The following is a 15,613-nucleotide window of genomic DNA, read 5'->3' on the forward strand; positions in this document are numbered from 1 at the left end:
TGAGCATGTTTATGACTCTTTGGCTGTTTTCCCTCAGCAGTGCTATATGTAGCCACGGCAGGGTCATTGCCAAACTCTGCTGGGAGTGGCCTGGAGCAACATCCAGTGTGGCCCTCATAGATAAACCAATACATATTAAAGTAAATAAATATAGAAAATAATAAGTAAATAAATGTATTTTAAAACATTTATAACCTAATTTAAAAATAATATCCATTAAAAGTTTATTAAAATTTTTTTAAATGGTGCAATGTTACACTCATAAAGAAAATGGCAAGGTCAAAATAAATAATGATCATTGTTTCAACTAGTCTTTTATCTATCCAGTTTCAAGTGCCTTCTATCTTGTGTTTATGGAGATCCAGGATCAGTATGATATATGCATGAATTTATAGCTAGATCCATTAAGTTTGGACATATCTGCAGAACATTTCAAGAGTAAATGTTCTCACTATATGTGAGAATAGCAGAAAATAGATCCTTAATTTTGAGCCCTGACATTAACTTTTTACCTAGCTGAGAAAAGATACAACAATAAATATCTCTAATTTGGTTTGCCAGCTTCAATTCACTTTTTTCTCTAACATCCTACTATCATGAGTTTCAAAGCCTATGATAGAAATATATCTAGGTTTTGCTATGTTTATTTTATGATTATACATCCTTCAACATTTTGAAATTTCCCATGTTTTTGTCTCTTACTGGAAGAGAATATTTTCTAATTTTAGCACTACAAAGGTGTATATAGAGAAAAGAATGACTCAAGGTCAATAGCAAAGGTGTGAATACATGACAGTAAATATCCATAGAGTATAGAACATTAAGTAGATATTCAAATTGTGAAGAACATGCAGTGGTAAATTCAAATATGAAATGCTCTAAAAATGATTGCATGACAAAAAATAATAAAATGCACCATCATATGTGTAATATAAGATTTGAAAAAATATATATGTTCTGCTAGAGGGATAGTACAAAGGGTAGGGTGCTTACCTTGCATACAGATAACCTGGGTCTGAGCCCAGGACCCCTTATCATACCCCAAGAACCACCTAGAGTGATCCCTGAATCCAGAGCCAGGAGTAAGCACTGATCTTAGCTCAGTGTGGCCCCCCAAACAAGCAATATCAGCATCGAAACTTGTAAGAAGATCTGAGCATACACAATAACGCTTAATATTTTGTGATGTTAACAGAATATTATATGCAATATGTTCTTATTGCTTGTACTAATTCATCTGATCTCAATATCTGAAATTGACCTTTTAGAATTTAGATCATCTCCTCGAATCAATTAAGAAAGATTTTATTAGGCATGGTTCTACAGATTATTTAATATAGAGCAAATATATATGGATATACATGAATTCTAAAGATATAAGAATCAGAATATTTAAATATAGAGCAAGTATATTGCATAGTTTATATACATATCATATGAGTATATAATATATTAATAATAAATATATTCTATGTGAGAGACAAAATGACTGATTTGCTTTGTAATGTTTGCTCATGAATTGTGAGAGCAGGTTTGCCCAATTTTGGAGTTGTTGAGGAGGCTGGAAACTCAGTTAGAATTTCAAAGTTGTGAAATTTTCCTGTTCCTTCGTTTTCTACCCTTCCCCAATTTGCAAAGAGATTCATTTTAAATGATTTGAAAATGACTAAACACATTAATTATCAGCGAAATTCACTTGGTTGAAGTTCTTTGTGAACACAAGTCTCTAAGTGAAGCAAAGTCCACATGCTTTCATTGTCACAATTTAAAATGGAGGCAGCCAGGTTCTGCTGTAAAACATGTGCGCTATTGTTCAGTAAAATCTGTTTCCTCTCATGGTGGAAAATAAGTCTATTGTTTCTAATGAAAAGAGAGGTAAAGAAATGAAGTATAGTTTTCTGCTGGGTGATTTATCAAAAAAATATAGAAAATGTTAACATAGTCACTGCTAATGTTTTCATGTAACTCAACATGAATAACAGGAAAAAATTGCAAAAGAATCTTTCCATTTCTGCAATTAGCATCTTAATTATTGGTTATTTTAAAGAAAACTAAAATTCTCAAAACACAGAGGGGGTCCAGTGTAGCATAATTACTGCTAAATGTTTTATGCAACAATAGTCATACCAAGACAAGTTCTAGAGGAAGACTTAGAATGAAAAACACAAATTTTAATTTCTAAAACAAATATTGTTGATTATACATCTCTTAGATTTATAAGGCACATTTTCCATGATCTTTGTGACAGAAAATACTTAAACTATTAAATTCACATCATTTAAAAATATTTTCTATTTTCAGACTCATTCAAGCACAGAAATCAGGTTGGAAATGTTTCTTTTTTTTTAATTAGTAAGGATTATTTGATATAGTTTTGCAGAGCTCATTTGAGATGATTTTTAATCTCTGGTTCTGGTTAGCCAACAACATCAGCAACTTGCTAAAGTTTCTAAAAGAACCCTAAAGTAACTCCGATTATTTAAAAACCATATAAGTATTATGTGAAGGATGGTAACCCAAAACAGCAGTGGCAGGCATGAAAAGACTTTCTAAACTTTAAGGCTAGTGAAAAGATACACCCACGTATACAAAAATCCTCATCCTGTCTTTCTTCTCTTGAACACCAGTGACCAATGTCTTAAAGTTTCCTTGGGGCTGAAGTGATAGCACAGCTTGTAGAGCATTTGCAACCTGAGTTCGATTTAGTGTACCGCATTTGGTTTCCCCCTGTCTGCCAGGACCACAGAGCCAGGATTAAGCCGTGAACACTGTCAGGTGTGCCTTCCTACCTAAGAAAACTTCTAAACAATTTACCATTATTATGAAGACAATATTGATACACAAATATCCTGCAATGTTTTAATTTATATTATAGAGGTTTTCAAATCACTGTAAAAATGTAGAAGAAAATTAATAGCTATTTATCTTCTGTTTAAGAAAATTACACTTGGGTAATCTATGTCTAATGTAGTAAGCATACAATTTTTTATGCTTTGGGATTATAATTTAGATTCTTCTACTTTTAGGTTATATGCAACAAAAGGCAGGGTGCTTGCCTTGCACACGTCCAACATTGGTTGGATCCCCGGAACCCCATGTGGAGCGATAGCACAGCTGGTAGGGCGTTTGCCTTGCACGAGGCCAACCCAGGTTTGATTCCTCCCTCCCTCTCGCAGAGCCTGGAAAGCTACCAAGAGTATCCCGCCTACACGGCAGAGCCTGGCAAGCTACCGGTGGCATATCCAATAAAATAATAACAAGTCTCACAATGGAGACATTGCTGGTGCCCGCTCGAGCAAACCAATGAGCAACGGGACGACAGTGCTACATGCAACAAAAGAAATATAGAAATGGAGATTGTTTTCTTATGGGCAGAGTACTCCAAGTTTTATGCTTACACTCAGATCTCTTACTAAAGGTTCCTGGTCTTACTTATGCATGTGGATTTTCCTCTTAATTCCAATGCTAAGAATCCTGATTTCCCACCACCTTTATCATTAAATATGAAGAGAGCTTGCTATAGATGGAACCACATTTGATTCAGGAGACCCACATTTGATTCAGTAGCTTATCAGAAAACATAAAATGTGGAAAAATAGGGTGATCAACATCATCTTTTATGTGTCCTGCAAATATTTCCTCAACAACTATATTTGTTATCCTGCTGATAATCTCAGAGATAAATAAATCATATAAAATCCCAGGCTTCCTGACACTTATATAGTATACAGCAGAATTTACAAACAGGAGAACAATGTGCTTTTCTTATCCTTGAGTAACTTACAACTTGATATAAAGTTTGATTAAAATTAAAACTAAGAATGTTTTCTTCATCAACTCTTCATGGAGGGGATTTTCACTGTTTCTACATATTGTTATGGAAGTATAGAGTTGGACCCTTCTAGTTGTCTATCCCATTCCCTCTTGCTGCAAGGGGGGATTCTGGTTGTGCTAAGTTGATGATCCTAGCCTTGTTCCTATTCTAGAATACTTCCTTACTCTCAGGTGCTCCGCTGGTTTATGTGGGGCCTCTGGTGAAGACTTAAGGCTTTGCTCTCTTTATGAAGGGTTTATGAACCTTCTATTGTTCACTGACAGTTTTTGTGAAGTTAGAATAAGCTAATGGACTATTTGGCAAAAAGTGATTGAGATGGCCAAAGTGTTTTTCAAAGAAATAGGTCATACAGATTATAATGTGAAAAGAAATAGCTCTGGCAGAAGCCCACGCCCCTTTTGAGGCCACACCCCTGAGATACAGGACACACCCCCAGTAATCTCTTGAGATGCTGGGAGTACCTGAATGGCACCTGAGGCATTAGGGAGCTAGAGGAGAGGCGTGTCCATAGAGGGCAGGGGTCTGGGGGTTCCTGCATAGCTCCCACTCACAGAGGTGTGGTGGGGGGACGGTATTGGAGGGTGGAAAGGATACTGGGTTTATTTTTGGTGGAGAATGGATACTTGTGGAGGGATGGGTTCTTGAACATTGTGTGAGGGAAACACAAGCATGAAAATGTGTAAATCTATAACTGTACCCTCACGGTGATTCACTAATTAAAAAATAAATATATTAATAAAAAAGTAAAAACAAATAAACATTATACTTTCTAAAAAAAAATTAAAACTAAGAAGTGGGAGATTTAAAGCAGCCAAAACAAATAATTGACAATTCATTGATTAATCGAGTTGTTAAGAAATAAGATGTGAAATTATAAAGAAATAAGATGTGAAATTATAAATTATAAATTCTAGCTCTCTAGAATTAAACCTGTTCAAAGAAACCAGTTCAAAGAAACTGACCAGTATATGTCCCAAAAGTTGTGGATGTTCCTGCCGCTGAGATGTGCCCCTGGGGGCCACACATGTGTGCGGCCTCTCCGCAGCTGCATGAGCGTGAATCCAGACCCAGCTAGACTACTTCCGTCATGGGCAGCTCCTCGCAGAATGTCTCCAGCCTGAGAACTAAGCCGTGGTCCATGCCTGCCCAGGAGGGGAAAAGTATTTCTCTCCTCTGCCTCTTCCTTTCCAGGGATGAAAGGCGTGGTGACCGCCATATTATGACGACCACAGATGGGGTTTACAAGCTTGCAATGATCCAATATCTGGAAGAAATCTCCCTGGACTTAGTTGTTAAAGTACAGAAATCCCAAACCGCACGGCCGTGTGACTTCACTTCTCTTCATAACAGGTCTGACTCTAGTGGGGTACTCCTAACAATAATAGTGAGGTTTGTGTTGAAATATTGAATGTAACCAAAGTAGACAGTATAATGATAAGTGACACTTATCATTTATAAGGCGGGGGCAGGGTGTGGGATGGGAGGTGTACTGTGTGGGTTTTTTTTTTTTGGTGGTGGGATATGGGCACTGGTGAAGGGATGGTTGTTTCAGCATTGTATAACTGAGACTTAAGCCTGAAAGCATTGCAATTTTCCACATGGTGATTCAATAAAATAAAATTCTTATTAAAAAAAAAACTTGTGGATGTTGTAAATAAGCAAAAACTGAGAAAATATACAATACATATTTGAACCTACTTAAAGAAATTAAAAGAAAATGCTAACACACTGGAAAGAACCTAAGGAAAATATTAGATATATAAATGTGATAAATGATAGACTTTCATCAAAACATAATTTTACATATTTAATAGGATATCTGGCTATTAGAAAGTGAACACACCAATATAATTTGCTTTCTTAGAATTCAAAGTATATATTCTAAAAACAACCATTACCAAATAGTTAACAGTGTACTATTCATTTTTATACAAGTCACTTTTAGGTTTTTTATTATGATGAATTTTACTTAACATAATATAGTACTTTTTTGTATAATAAAAACCATTGAATGCATTTGTATATACATATTGATTGAGTTCTACCAGTCTTTATTTGTCTTTTGATATGATCAGCAAAGAGGAACAGACTATTTTAGCTTTTACAATAAATGCATTTGAGGTTCAGGAAAGGGGAGCAAGAGTGTCCAAGAGTGTCTAAGAGTGTCCCACCCGCAAGGCAGAGCCTGGCAAGCTACCCGTGGTGTGTTCAATATGACAAAAACAGTAACAATGACAGTCCTCATTCCCCTGACCCTGAAAGAGCCCCCAATATGCTATCGGGCTACACTAGCACGTGACAAAGAGACAAATGGAGACGTTACTGGAGCCCACTGGAGCAAATCCCTGAACAACGGGATGACAGTGATACAGTGATACATATTTATATATATGTGTATGTGTGTATGCTATGTAAAAATGTATCTACATATATTCTTATTGTATGTTACAAAACAACATAGTAAGTCTTAGTTATCCTATTTTACTGCTGGTCAAATATACATATCAATCTAATAAATTCCAAATGCCAGTCTTCATCACCGGCTATTTATGATCCTTCTTTTCAATAGAAAATCCTATTCATGCCAATCTTTCCTGATGGCCAGTAATTTACCTCGTGTAAGGAATGTAATGAAAGAGCCCATATTCAGCTTTCTCCCTGGTTCTAAGGGAAATACTAGCATGATATTAAACTACTGATCCGTCTTACTCTGCACATGACTGCCTGTCTTACTGTTCCAACAGTCAGCCTCAGGGACTGACTCCACAAATGCTCCCAGGCCAGCACATGACAAGAACAAATATCAATACAGAAACTACCAGAAATTGTCTTCTGATTATTTTGTTAATAGCTTTTTAGCTCTCAGAGTTAGCTTTTTAAGTTCACCTGTGTCTTTAGTGTTTCCAGAACCTTCTCTAAGCAAAACATTTAAAGTTGCTTTTTAAGCTACTATTTTAGCGTGCTGTTCAATGAATTCCTGCTGAGCCCTCTGGTGGTCACAGGGCAACACAGATCTTTCAAGACCTGGATTGCACACCTTCCGATGGCATGTCTCAAGTGAGCCATTGGCTTCTTTTGATTATGATGTTAAGTGAAACAAAATCACTAATAAACTGGATATCTAGGAAAAATCTTATAATTGCTCCCCATGATTTGCTCTTGCCACAAAAGTACATCAGGGTATCTATGACAATCAAGACCTATATCAAAGTTCAATTAAACTTGAAGAGTAAAATGAATTGTGTGTATGAATATAAACATACATATTTGTTATTTACATGCCCACACACTTATATAATTGATGGATATAAATATAGACAGTTATTAACATAGTATGCAGATAACATAAATGTATGAGTATACTTTAAGTGATAGAGTCTGCTTATACTATTAACCCCACCTGATTTAAATCCAGTTCTGCTTTCCCTGTAATTTATCTCCATTGAAACACTGGCCTTGTCAGGAACATTTTCCTGAGCCCGCCCGGCAAAGTTACAGAAGTGACCTGAACATAGTTCTTTCTTAAAATCACCTGCTTTAGGCAGTCTTTCTGAATAAAATCACACTATAAAACAATTTGAAGGAACATCCCATACATTATTCATCTGAATAATTCCTAAAATAAGATAGTTCAAAAGTAATTGGCTGGCTTAAGCAGGCCTTCTGTCATATGGTTAAGGCTGAAGGAGAAATGCACTGGAGAACCCAATAAGAGCTTCAGTACAGAGGACAGCTCACCACAAGACTCCTGGACTGGAATCCAGTGTTATTCTCTCTCTAGTCCAATATTTTATTTCTTTAGAAGACAGACACTAATCTTGCTTTTTGTTGTCTAGAGGTGTTATTGTTTGGGACTAGATAATTTCAAAAATACTAAAAAAAACTGAGAAATATTTGGAAATAATCTAGAAAAAGAGCTAAGCAAATGACTTTATCCTAACCCATACACAATTATTTCAAATTATTTCAAAGAGAAAAATTATACTGAAATACACAAATTAGGAAAAAAAGAGAAAAAGAAAAAAAAAAGATACATGGAGCTTTAGAAGCAAGCAAGCGAATAGACCAACCTTATTCTGCATACTTTCAATTTGGAGAAATTGCAACCTAAGAACCATGCTGGCCAAATTAGAGCTCAAGCAGATTGCTTGATACAAACCACTTGAGGCACCGGAATCTTGGCTCCAGTGTTCGGTAGATTAGTCAGGTAGCTTGCTTTAATAATACCTCAAGGGGTTATGACTTTTGGCCAGCACAGAGCTAATTCTAGCTTAATTGCCACATAAAGTTTTCCCTAAAGCACAGAAGCCACTGACCTGATGCTGCTTCCACTTTCAGACCCTTCTTGAGTGAAAGAGCATCGAGTGGATTCACTGTTTAACAGTTTGAGCCCGCAGTAGATGATCTTGTCACCACTGCCATCTTTTCTTTTGCGCAAAGGGGTAAAGAGTCAGGAGACTACAATTTAGACCTTTAAACTTCCATTTTGTTCTCTCTGTAAGAAATCCCTATAGCTCTCCTAAGTCCTTGACACACCGGAGAATTTTATCATGGAAAAATTCAAATACCATCTCTCCTCCGAATTATTCAAAGGTCCCTAGGAACCAGGAGCTGGCAGGAGCAGTCTGCCCCTACTGGACACAAGGGGTTGGATTTATTTGTTTCTGCAAGGAATAAGAGATTAATGGAGACAAGAGGAGGGTTTCAACTGGTCTGTTCTTGGATAGTACAACCCCTTTACCTGGAATAAGGCACCACCCCCTTTCTACCCTTTTATGTAACAGTCATGGAAAGTTTTTGACGTGGTACAAATTAAGTGGTACTCAGTAGTCTAGTGGTATCTCGTAGCACTTCCTAAATAAAGAAACTTGGGGCTTTGTGTGTACCACCACTTTTTGCCTGACTTGAACGATTCTGTTGCGAATAAAGGGGGTAGGTACTAACAGTTCTCTTTTTGTTGTTTTGTTGTTTTTGTTTTTTGGGTCACACCCAGAGATGCACAGTGGTTACTCCTGGCTCATGCACTCAGGAATTACTCCTGGCAGTTCTCAGGAGACCATATGGGATACTGGGAATTTAACCTGGGTCAGCCAAGTGCAAGGCAAACACCCTACCCACTGTGCTATCGCTCTAGCCCCACTAACAGTTGTCTTGTTGACAAAAAGCTTATAATAGATAGGAGAATGGCTATTTTAAGGTTGTGTGTGTAGTACATGTGTGTTTGTGTTTGTTCGTGTGTGTATGTGCATTTATGAGATAGCATTTCTGCTTGAGATTGTAGGCCATAGGGTTTTTCTTGCTGCTGTTTTTCAGATGTTTGATGTCTCTCAGCAGAATGGGATTTTTCAGCTGAGGGCCCACTTTTCAGATCCTGTTACAACCGCTAACAAAATCCAGAAAAGAATAAATACCTCTCTGGATGAATTATTTTCCAAAACAGAGTTTTAGCTGAAGGATCGTTTTGATCAGGCATAATCAATGTAAGAAAGGATATTGTCAAAGAATGAAGGTATTTTTTTGCATGTCCCACGATAATCCCTTTATAAAACTAGCCAGAAATGACATGTTGTATCAGGTATGTTTAACCATAACAGTCCACTGTGATTGGAAATAATTGAAGGAAACAAAAGAAAGTGGCATTTCAAGGAAGTAGCTAGCTCAATTTCAACCTATGAAGAGGTTGCAAAACTATTCCAATCCCTCCCAGCCCCTGCCATACACACAAATTTAAATGAAATTTCGGTACCTGGAATAAGTGTATCACTGTCAACCCATTGCTCATCGATTTGCTCTAGCAGGCACCAGTAATGTTTCCATTGTGAGACTTGTTACTATTTTTAGCAAATCAAATACACCACAAGTTGCTTCCCAAGCTCTGCCTTGCAGGCAGGATACTCTCCATAGCTTGCAGGGCTCTCCAAGAGGGGCAGAGGAATCAAACCTGGGTCGGCCGCATGTAAGGCAAATGTTGCACCCACTGTGCTATCGCTCCAGCCCCAAAACAAAGGTAGTGAAAATAAACAAAGTGTCTTTTAAAATGCACTTATGTAGTTAATCTCTGTGATTCTTTTAGTCTCTGATACATTTGGGAATGGATTTGGGAATCTGATATAAATAAAATCAAACCAGCTAGGTTTGATCCTGTCTGTGATCAAGTTATTTTATTAAAGGTGCCCAGTACAAGATTCTGAGAGAAACTTCTCATTCCCTTGTGGGCCCTCAAGACCATAAGCAATCCAGGATTCCAGAATGATTCAGACAGACTATTATTAGGACTATTACAAGGTTTTTGTGTGTGTATGTGTGTGTGGGGGGTGGTGAGTGTGGGGATTTGATGGGGTGGTGTCTCGATTGGTGCTCAGGAGCTTGGGGCCCCTCCCTGGCCTTCTCTGCCAACTGCCTCGGCTACTCAATGCTAAGTCCAAGAGATGGATGCTATACCCCAGCTCTGCTTTGGATCCTCAAGAACTGAACTCGGGGACGATCAGGGGACCATGTGGAACCAGAGATCAGGAAGGTTCTGCTGCATGCAAGGCATATGCACTTTAACCCAAGTATTGTCTCTCCAGTTCCCCTTTCTCATTGTTTTTTATGGTTGATACAGTTGTGCATGTAACATCCAGCAAGCTGAGTAACGTCAGGGGTAGAACACAGAATCTCATAAATGTGAAGCATGTAATCTACCACATGAGCTATATACTTTACCCACTAGAATTCTTTTTCCTTTTTATGTGAGATAGGAAACCGCTTGAAATAGCATCCCTTACTTGAGAAACATTATTTGTATGTACCAACATACAAACTGTTTTACTTGACATGGCTGGATGTGTGGGAAAGATGACAACGACCTTAATTTATTTCAGTCTTATAAAATATGGCCTTGAATTCAATTTGAATTTGTGTTTGTTCATCCTATAAATATAAAATATAAATCTAATTTCACCTCTCATTTCACACAGTTCTTTCCTATTTTAAGAGTTTCCTTCTTAGCTCATACTTTCATTTTTCTAGCATTGGCTTCAACAAGTTTTTCACTGTACTATGGAGACTTTACTGTAGAATTCTTAGAACAAATAAAGAAAGAGCCTTGATGATAAGTGCTCAGTCTAAATCAGGATCTATATGGCATATTGCTTGTCTGTTTCAATCACTGAAAAAATAAACATTAAACAGATTTAACAAGATAGTGGATTTCAGTTCAGTTGATTATATATCATAGTCCCACTTTGAACTCCAGCCTGAAAGTTTTAGCAGCTCATGACATTCACTGTGTTTTAGCAAAAGGGTTGTTGAATTTTAGTCATTATCCTAGTCAGAAAAGTAGCATTGAAATTCTAAGCATCCATGTATTCTTGTAAAAGACACAACTTTTTCCCCTGCTGCTTTTTTTTTTTTTTTATGTAGCTTGATTTTTATCGGTGGAACAGAAAACAAAAGTTAGTGAGTATGTTTTTAAAATACTTAAAAGAAGTAGAGTTTAAGTTTAGGCACAGAAAATGGAAAAAAAATTCACTTCAGATGTGTTTTAAAAGCATAATTTTGTAGGAGGCAGAATTAAATTAGAACAGATATGAGAAATATGAGAGTGTGTTCATATAACCCATTCAATACCAACTAGAGAAATTAATTCCACTGTTCTTAAACTGCAAATATTTGTCTGAATCATAAAGGCTTGGATGTTCATGTATATGAATCATTTATATAAAATTTTTCTATAAAATCACTAATTTTGTGTCACTAAAAAAGGTCATTGCAGCTTCTCATTTTTTCAGCAATTGGGCTCAATATTTTTCTGCCACATCATCGTACATTCTAAAAACATATCACATTTTCCTAAGGATCTTCTATTTGGCCAATTTTCTATGCATCTCTTATTACCTTTCTAGATTGACATTTGCATATCTGATAAGTTACAGACCATCAGTACATAGTGAAATAAAGTACCTTACTTTAATTCAATTAAGCTTTCAAAAGGTTCCATCTTTAAATATTAATTTAGGTAAATGTGAATGCACAACACCACACTTTAATAAGGAAAGAAAGATAGAATATACTTATAAAAGTAGAAAAGTATGACTTATGTATCTATTTTCTAACTATAAAAATGTTTTAGAAATTGTCTTGTATTTGACATTTTTGGTGTATTTTTATGTTACATTATCAAAATATTGTCCACGATCATTTTCAAGAAAGATTTTCTGTGGGTGCAAGGGGATGCTGGGGTATACCCAGCTCTGCTTAGGGCTTACTTTCTGCTCTGTTCTCAGGAATCAGTTCTGGCAGTGCTTAGGACACCATACGCAGTGCAGAGGTGTTCATGTGCAAGGCCAGCACCTTATCCTCTGCACAGTTTCTCTTGCCCTTAAATAAAGTTTCATCTAAGGATGCTTCCACCTTCTAAGATATAAGGAAGTCCCAGAGTATTTATGACAATGGCTAAAATCTGGTCTCTCAGTGTAGCTGGTTTCTTATTCAGTAACAGTGCAGGACTTTTTGATGTTTGAAAATCTATGCATAGCCCTTGAAATAAACCAGAAATACTATAATGTCCCATATACCTTCAAGGCAAAAATTGACCAGGATTAATTGGGAAGTGTGTGAGTTCCTTTAAATAGATAACGCAGAGTCAATATGGTTGACCACAGGTGTGCTGCATTTCCTAATACAATGCATGCAGTACAAATAAATAATAGAATTACACTGTGACAGAGTTGGGAGACTTATATTTGCAATTCTTCACCCATGGTTTCTGTTTTGTGGGGAAACAAAGACGTAGATTATAAAAAAAGCATGAGGATGTATGTATATGTATGGTTGGATGGAGGTTGGGTGTATTATTGCCATCCTGACTTGGAAACACATGATAGAGAAACTCACAGAGATGTCTCATCCTAATTTAATTTCTAATTGTCACTGTCACTGTCATCCTGTTGTTCATTGATTTGCTCGAGTGGGCACCATTAACGTCAATATTGTGAGACTTGTTGTTACTGTTTTTGGCATATTGTATACGCCACAGGTAGCTTGCCAGGCTCTGCTGTGAGGGCAGGATACTCTCGGTAGCTTGCGGGGCTCTTTGAGAGGGTCAGAAGAATGGAATCCGGGTCGGCATCGGTGCAAGGCAAGGGCCCTACCCTCTGTGCTATTGCTCCAGCCCCTCATTTTTAATTACCTTATTTTGTCTAGTTGTTACTCAAATATTTCATTTGAAACACTTAATGGATGTACCTCGTCACAAACAGTGCATCTTAGTTTTCCATTTTTGTTGCTTACCACTTTATTTCATGCAACTACATTTTTATCAGCCCTGCTACTGTGAGCTAAAAGAGAAGATAGGGATAGCAGTGGGAGAGAATGATGCTAGGGAACTGGGACTAGAATGATGAAGAGTCCTTGATGATTTAATATGGGGGGGAGAGACTTATTTTGAAGACACAGAAATGAATGAGGTAAGAAAATGCAAGATATGAAAGTAGGTGGATATATTGAAATATATAGTTATACATATGAATATGTATATGTCTTTAATAAAAGGTAGAAAAAATAGACATTTAGGATTTTAAGATACTTAGGCTTTCCAAGTAATGAAGTATGTTAAAGTTCATAAAAAAAAAAAAAAACTTCCAAAGCATGGTTGAGAAAAGGGGCATATGGCACATTTTGCTATAACCTCAGAAAAGTAGAAAGGGCAAAGTAATTTTAGTGATTCAAAGATCCCTTAAAGAAATTAATAATGCCTAAAATCACCATTCAGTAAACCTACAAAAATTGAGGATCTTGTCCTTCAGCCATCTGCATAGGAAGTGGAGAAAGATTGTCTCACAAAGATCTGAGTGAAACTTTTGTCTAATAGGCAGAACCACATTGAAATCCACAGGCAGTCTTTAAGGTCATTAAGGAAATTATTCCAGCAGCCACACTGCCAGCTTCCTCTGAGAAAGAGAAAGCACAAAAGCAGAGATTTTTGCCCTCAAAATTCTATTGGCCTTCTTTGTTCAGACTCTTACAAAAAAAAATGCCATTCATTTGGTGACTTATGAAGGACAAAGATTTATTTTTCACAATTCTGGATCCCGGAAATTCTGGATCAAGTTTATAGAAGATTAGTTATGTGGAGAGGGCCCCCTTTTTGGTTCATAAGAAATCCCATTATCTTTGCAGTGTATTCTCACATGCCGGGGAGTGGGGGGCAGGAGAGTGTCTCTGAAGGGCTTTAGTTAACCTGTTTCTGAGGGTTCCACCATCACAGTATCCTACTATTCAAATGCCCCAGCTCTGAAAAAAATGCACTATAGTTTATGATATTAGCATGTGAGTTTAGGGACATATAAATATGTAGTCTATAACATGAAGAAAGAATAATAAGATTCACAATTACAAACATATGCTACTTTTTTATGAAAGGGATATATGACTCAGAGAATGAAGTCAGGACAGAATAGAGAGCAGAAAGACAGAGAATTATCCTTAATCCCTGATATCTCATCAAAAAAGACTTAACATTTTCCCACCTACATCAAAACTCCTATTAAGCATTTTGCTTCCTATTTCCCACTTATTAAAATGAACACTTAGAGCTCATGTCTTGTTCCAGCTCTATTATCTTGGTATCAAGGCCAACAACTTATCTTTTTTCATAGGTTCACAAATGGAAGTAGATTTTGTCCCTGGAGCTGTATTTAGAGGATTACAATCAGGAGCCTCACACACTCCAAGACCTGATTTAGATGATGAGATTTTGGACTTTGATCTGAGGCATAATGAGATGAGACTTGGGGGAACCATGAGAGAGAGTGCATATATTTTACATTTGGGAGGTATATGATTAAATCTACATCAATGAAACACAGCTCTAAGTTTGGTCCTTGATATTCAGCCCTACCTCTCTACCCCCTGCTGTAGTTAGAAAACCACTGTGCTGGATTATTTTCATCTTCTTTCAACTATAAGTTTACATTTCTTTTCAGAGTGATGTTCAGGTATTAAAGTGAAAAAAATGCGTATCAAAACATGGCTTATGTTCTTAACCAAAATGCTGTTTGATTGCTAACTGTAACATCATCATTGTTAATGTCTTTAGACTCTAACACACCCAGTGTTTAAATAATCAAAGACAAGTTCATGTAGAGTGTTAAACTAAAAGAAGAACTGGCATATATAAATACACACTATATATCAGAGATTATTATAGTCATTAACATGGAATAAATTAGATGCATTACTTCTTTGTGTAGAACAGAAATATCATTTTAGTGTGAAAAATAAACATCCATTATGATGCTTATCAAACTAATTAAAATACCATAAAATATGATTTCCTTATCATGATTCTGGTTAGGAAAACATAGCTCTTTAAATGAGTCACTTTACTACTGACTCTACTTATAATTAACTTTACTTCTAATACTTTATAAAGAAATGGTCAAGTCCTAAACATTACTTTCTTAACAAGCATGTTTTGATAAACAAATGATATTGCAGTATACCATTATATGTCTCAGCTATACATTGCAAATCAACTATTGCATCAAGTACACTATGTTCCCCACAAAAAGTCCAATACAAATTATACATCAGGCTTTAAAAATTACGTTTAGTAAATTTATGTTCATGTTGCCCTCCCCTCAGATGGCAGAAATAATAAGGTCTGAAATGCCAAGTAAGCATGTGACACTGTGGACCAGGAAATGTTTCAAAAGTCTAGAGTTCGGGCCTCACATTCCAGAGCCCTGGGACTGATTCCCAGTACTGCATTATCTCCTTAGTGGTACAGGGACA

This window comes from Sorex araneus, chromosome 5 (genome assembly GCF_027595985.1).
Source record: "Sorex araneus isolate mSorAra2 chromosome 5, mSorAra2.pri, whole genome shotgun sequence".
NCBI lineage: Eukaryota > Metazoa > Chordata > Mammalia > Eulipotyphla > Soricidae > Sorex > Sorex araneus.